A 6,193-nucleotide genomic window follows, 5' to 3' on the forward strand; every position below is an offset into this window, starting at 1 on the left:
TCTTTAAAAAAAAAAAAAAAAAAAAAAGAAAGAAAAAGAGATACATTGAGAGTGTGTCTTGGCTTTGCCTTCCTGGCAGCTCAGCCGGGAGCCAGGAAGGGGTTTGCCTCCTGGAAAGGCAAGCCACCAAGTGCAAACAAGTCTTTGCAAAGCAAATCCGAAAATGGCTTGGATTCAGAATATATAGTATGTCTTTTAAAAATAATAGGAAAAGGGCAGAAAACTTAATTAAAAAAAAAGAGGAAAAATATCTGAATGGGCACTTTGACAGCGAATAAATGTTAATGAAATTAACTTATGTAGACTTGTCCATTTTTCTTTAGAATCAGAGAAATGCAGGTTAAAATACAGAAAATACCAGGAGACACACGCACAGAACTTGACCACCAGAGGCAGGGGTGAGGCTCAGGGCTGAAAGGGGAAGGTGCAGGTCTGAGCAGGGAGTGGGGAAGGGCGGGGCTTCTATTGCACAAAGCCAACAAGCACTGCCAATATATATGAATGTGTAGTAACTAGTTTAATGTCTGAGAATCATAACAGTGGGCCATGAGTAGGATTCCGATGATCCCATAATCCAATTTCCTCATTTTAGGGTAGAAACTGAGACTGACCTGATAAATGTCCTCCCAAGGTCACATTTGCCAGTAGAGCCAAAGGAATCTTTACACTCTCTACTGCCCAATTCACATTCCACTTGCCCCCAGGGTCTTGATGTGCATGAATACAAAAGTTGAATTTTATATCATTCCCTGCTCATAATCCTCCAAAATCTTTCTATCATGAAAAAAATATCCAAAGTCTTTTTCATGGCTGACAAAGCCCTTCATGCACGATCTTGCCAGCTCTGGTGTCCTCCTCCTTCATGTCCCATCCCATTCCCCTTCAATCCCTGGTTTTTCTGTTTCATGAACAAAGAAGCACAAAGATCCAGCTTCCTGGGTCTTGCAGTCCTGGCTTCCTCTGCTGGAGGCGTTCCCTGGGCTGTAGCAGCCTGCCCTGCTCTCCCTAAGGTCTTCCTATAGACCACCTACAAAAAAACAGCACAACAGGCCCTGCCCCCTTGCATCCTGCTTTACTTTTCTTCATAGCAGGGAAAATTTATAAGTGTATCTGTACACTGTCTTTCTCTGCTAAAAGGCAAGTTCCATGGTAATGGGCAATTTGCTTTATATACTCTGATGTCCCTGGAGCCTGGAACAGTGCCTGTCAGAAAGTAGGCAGGTATATAATAATAATAATAAGCCGCTGATATTACAATGGCACTTAGAAAATGCCAGGAACTGTCTTAACCATTTCACACACAGTGATTCATTTATTCCTCACAAAAATCTGTGAGGGAAGTGTTGGGTTGTTAGAAAAGTCATGATGCATGTATGCTTGAAAAACGAAAAAATATTATGATTTTTCTGACAACACGTACTATTATTCACCTCAGTTTAAAGATGAAAACAATGAGTCACACAGAGATTAAGCAAATTAGTCACGGTCACATAGCAAGTAAATACGAATTAGGACTGGAACCCAGTAACCTGATCCATAATCCATCTTAATCTTTTACTCTCTAACTCTTAAAAATTCTTTTAACTCAGAAATGGGCCTTAGGCATAACTAAAGTTACCCACAATTATGAAGGAATAGAAAACTGCTGATAAGCTGATTCCAGACCTTAAGATACACTACCTCATCCAGTGGACCTGGTTTTGTTTCTGCAGATATTTTAGCCATAACCTAGCCTTAAAGAGCAACTAAGTATGACATCTGAAAATAAAGGATGATCCTGTTTTTTAAAAAATTCTGCATTAATACTTGATCTCTTGCATCAAATTATCCTTTTCCAAGAAATTCAAATCTTTACCATTTATTTCGACACTATATGACTATCAATCCTAGTCAGGAATAAGGTACTCTTAAAATTAAATCACTAGAAAAAAAGTATCTAACCTATTGGGGCCTCCCTGGTGGCTCAAGGGGTGAAGACTCAGCACTATGGGCCACGACACCATGTTGCAGCAGGACAGTAATGGTGACACTGAAGATGTTTCACTTTTGATGTGGAAGAGGGGATAACCAAGACAAAAAAACCAAAATCGACACCGCGCATCATTTTTCCATTTATTCTTTCACATCAGTGCAATTGTAGTAATCTTCTCTGTGAATTGGTCAGTAGCAGTTTTTATTGCTGTATGGTAAATTATCTTTGTTGTTATCATGTGACTTTTGGACAGTCAAGAATGTCACAGGAAGGGCCTCCCCGGTGGCGCAGCGGTTGAGCGCTGGGTTGCAAAGCTGCCGCGGCCCTCTGGGCGCCGTTCGATCCCCGGCTGCTCCCCGGCCACGAGAGGGTCCCAATGGTGAGCAGACCTCTCCTGCCGCGCGCTGCTCCCTCAGCAGTGTACTTGGTCCCTTCTCTGCCTGTTTCTGCTCCCGCTCTGGCTCTGGTGAATTCTCTCACCCCCCGCGCTTCTGACTGTACCCAGTGCATGTATAAACAAAACAAACAAACAAACAACAAATAAAAACATGCCTCTATTAAAAAAAAAAGAAAAAAAAAAATGTCACAGGAAGACTTATGTTTGGCTGTGTTGATGGAATCATATTGATGAAGATGGAAAAAGCCATTGGGTGTTTGAATCCAGAAAGGAATACTCTCAACAGAATAAAACTGTTTCAGAGGCAGAGTCAAGAATCTTTTGGTTAGGACTTGTTGCCTGTCCAGTGCTGGTGGGTGATATTTGCCTTAGTGCTCTCTTCTCCTTCCGAGTGAAGTGGCTAGCAGTGGTTATCATGGGTGTGGTACTACAAGGTGCCAACCTCTATAGCTACATCAGGTGCAAAGTGGGCAGCAGAAAGAATTTAACCAGTGTGGCTACATCTTATCTTGGAAAGCAGTTAGACAACCAGACTTCATGAAGAGAGAGAACATTTGTATGTTCTATTCATGGGAACAACTGAAGAAATATTTACTCTGAAATTTCTAGAGCTCAGTACATGTTGCAAAGGTGGGAGGGGGTTCCATTTGAAAGTTTACTTATAAAGGAAAAGCAGTTTTCATATTATGTTTTTATTTTCTTTCTAGCATTTGGGGCTTGAAAGCATGGTGTTGCTAGAAACATTATCAAAATTTGGTTCATGGTATACATGTGTATGCACGGAGTCACGTAATCCATATGTCCCAAGTGAGTGAAAGAGTTGGCATTCATGTATATATAATGGAGTCATTTGCATCTTCACCCTAGAATTTAGGAGGATGTTCCAGTGTGTCTGTTTAGTATTTCTGTAGATTATTTTCAGAAGCAGGTTTTGCTTCCATGATAAGAGTGAGCACTTTGACTTATGTAAAGTTAGAAATAATTGTTAATTTTACAACTTAATATATATTTCATGATGAAACTTCTTATCCCAAACATTCACAGGCAGGTAGAAACAGGATTTTTGTTTGTGTTTATTTGTAACAAGTCATGTACATGAGTCCCAACTAATATATAGGAATTTTCATAGTTTATGTTTAGAGATTTTTACAGATTGATGCTGTTCTGTGTATTTTTTGGAAAGGAAGCTAGGTTTCACTTTGGAACTTCATGGAACTTTATCATTGGTTGTTGGCCTGATGAAGTCTTTTACCACTAAAAGTATTATTCTTTTTTTTAATGTTTTTTTTTTAATAGAGGCATGTTTTATTTATTTGTTTGTTTGTTTTGTTTATACATGCACTGGGTACAGTCAGAAGCGCGGGAGGGTGAGAGAATTCACCAGAGCCAGAGCGGGGAGCAAGCAGGCAGAAAGACCGAAGTACACTGCTGAGGGGAGCAGCGGGCGGCAGGAGAGGTCTGCGCGCCATGTGGGACCCTCCTCCGGTGGCCGGGGAGCAGCCGGGGATCGAACCGGCGCCGCAGAGGTCGCCGGCAGCTTCGCAACCTAGCGCTCAACCACTGCGCCACCGGGGAGGCCCTAAAAGTATTATTCTTATAGTGAGAATAATAATTTATGTATTTGGCATAATAAATGCCTAAAGATATTTTATTTTGTGAATCTATTTTTTTCCTGACTCTAATGGGGATATTGTAAACAATGCATTTGTAGTAATGTTATTTTTTAAAAAAGCAATATATGTAATAATCTGAAACTATTTAGGCATCTGTAAATTGTTATAGGTACCATTAACTTTGTTAGTCTTCTAATCAACAGATTATTTTATGAATGTATTTATACATTGTTAAATTTTTAAAGATGTTTAATTGATTGTCTTTTGAGGGATAGCTCTGAAGGTGTGTAACTTTATATTTGTATAAAACTCTACTGTTTACAAATCAAAAAAAAAAAAAAAAAAGACTCAGCACTATGAAACTATCTCTCCCAGGTCAGGGAGCTGACCCATATGGTGCAGTAGACCTCTCCTGTCTCACCCACTGCTTCCCTCAGCAGTGTATTTCAATGGATCTGCCTGTTCTGCTCCCTACTCTGTCTCTATCTCCTCTCAACCTCCGCCCCACCCCCAACCTCTGGCTTACAACCCAGCTCTTGCATGAATAAATAAATAGATCTTTTTTTTTTTAAAGTATCTAACCTACTAATAAGCTGAGATGGATTTATAGGGTTCCTTTCCAACTAGAACATTGTTCTCTACTATTGCCGTAAGCTATGAATGTAAATAAACTCATCTTTGAGTTACTTGTAAGTTTTCTATGTGAAGAAACTTGTTCAATGTATTTATGAAGTGAACTATTTAACCAAGCCTTCTAAAGCTCCTAAGTGTTACCATCTAACCTTTTCTAACTTCTTTCATATAAGCATTCACAGAAGTATTTCCTTTTCATGTGTCTCTCTTTTCTCTATATCTCTAATTTACTTAAATGTATAGGGTTCCCACTGGCTCACAGGGGTACAGTGAAGAAAAAGACAAAAATCAACAACTTCTAAAAACAGTACCTTCTCAACATCTGATATATATAAAGCCAAAGAAGGGAAGGAGGAAGGAAATGTATGTATAGAGGTGGTCAGTGAAATTACTCTTCAAGGAAGTCCCCCTTTGTGGTGCGGGAAGTAGCACGATGTGGTTTAACAGCACACAAGGCAGCGATAAGACATGTTGACGCACATGTCTCATGAGATGTCACTTCAGAAAAGGCACTTGAATTGGTTGCCACCAATTTTTCACTTGTAAGTTAGATGATGGACAAACTTGTCAGTTATCTAAGATCTACAGATACACTTGAAGGAGGTGCTAAGAAGAACAGAGCATTTCAAGCATGCGTGCAACACTGCCTGCTTTTGTGAAAACTACATTATGTAAAATTTAAGAATAGAAAGAAACTTTAAAATCCTGGTGCAAGTGTCCCATATTTCACTTGGAAACCCAAGGGCCAGTGAAGCTGAGTCCCATGTAATCTAGAAAAGCAAAGGCAATGCAAACAGCAGTGACAGAAGGGTAAGAAGTGCAGGTCTCAAGACGCCCCTTCACATCAGAGTGGTTGCAGCCCTGAAAGTCTGCCAGTATGAACTCATAAAAGTAGAGATATAGTTTAATCAGACTGCAAGTCTGTAAGTAAAGTTGGAATCATTTACCTTTTAATTTCTTCCTTCCCAGCATACTGTACATACTCACTGCATCTTCGATACACAATGAACAAATTAAAACAAATGAGCTGAGTTCCATATAACAAACTAAAGTGTATGGTCTATCTGCGTGCATATTAAATATATACCTATATTCCTCTAAAAGGAGTGATGTTCACCTGTTAAAATCCCATGAGCAGAGAATAACTCCTATCCATGTTACTGTTTGCAGTAGCAAATAAAATTAAGGAAGCACTAAACAGATATGATTCCTTAGAGTAAAGACGGAACAGACAAAAGTTTTCTCATACAACCAGGATAAATGGGAGGAAGTCCCTTTCTCACAATCTATTAAAATCACTGGAGATTTCATTTCAGTCTCTTACTTGTTCATTTAATTTTGTTTAACAAACAACTATATTGCATTATTTTGTGCAATTTTCATGTCCGGTATTTGCCAACATGGAATTATGCAAATATGATAGACAGTTCTCTAAGACTAAAAATGAAAAAGGCAAAGGGAGAGCTTTGGTAACAATGTTTTCGATGATCTGAAGTAGTAATCATCCAACTGTAATTTTTTTTGTATTTAATTTTTAGTTGTTTTTACTTTTTTTAATTATTTTTTCATTGTGGTAAC

At 39.0% G+C, this 6,193-nt stretch overlaps 1 pseudogene; it reads left to right on the forward strand.

Annotated features, from left to right (window-relative positions):
- The first annotated feature begins 2,001 nt into the window (after nucleotides 1–2,001).
- LOC119235067 (Golgi apparatus membrane protein TVP23 homolog B-like) lies at nucleotides 2,002–2,910 on the forward strand (annotated as a pseudogene).
- The last annotated feature ends 3,283 nt before the right edge of the window (nucleotides 2,911–6,193 follow it).

The sequence above is a fragment of the Talpa occidentalis genome, unplaced genomic scaffold, assembly GCF_014898055.3.
Source record: "Talpa occidentalis isolate TD23 unplaced genomic scaffold, MPIMG_talOcc4v2.1 talOcc4.887, whole genome shotgun sequence".
Classification (NCBI taxonomy): domain Eukaryota; kingdom Metazoa; phylum Chordata; class Mammalia; order Eulipotyphla; family Talpidae; genus Talpa; species Talpa occidentalis.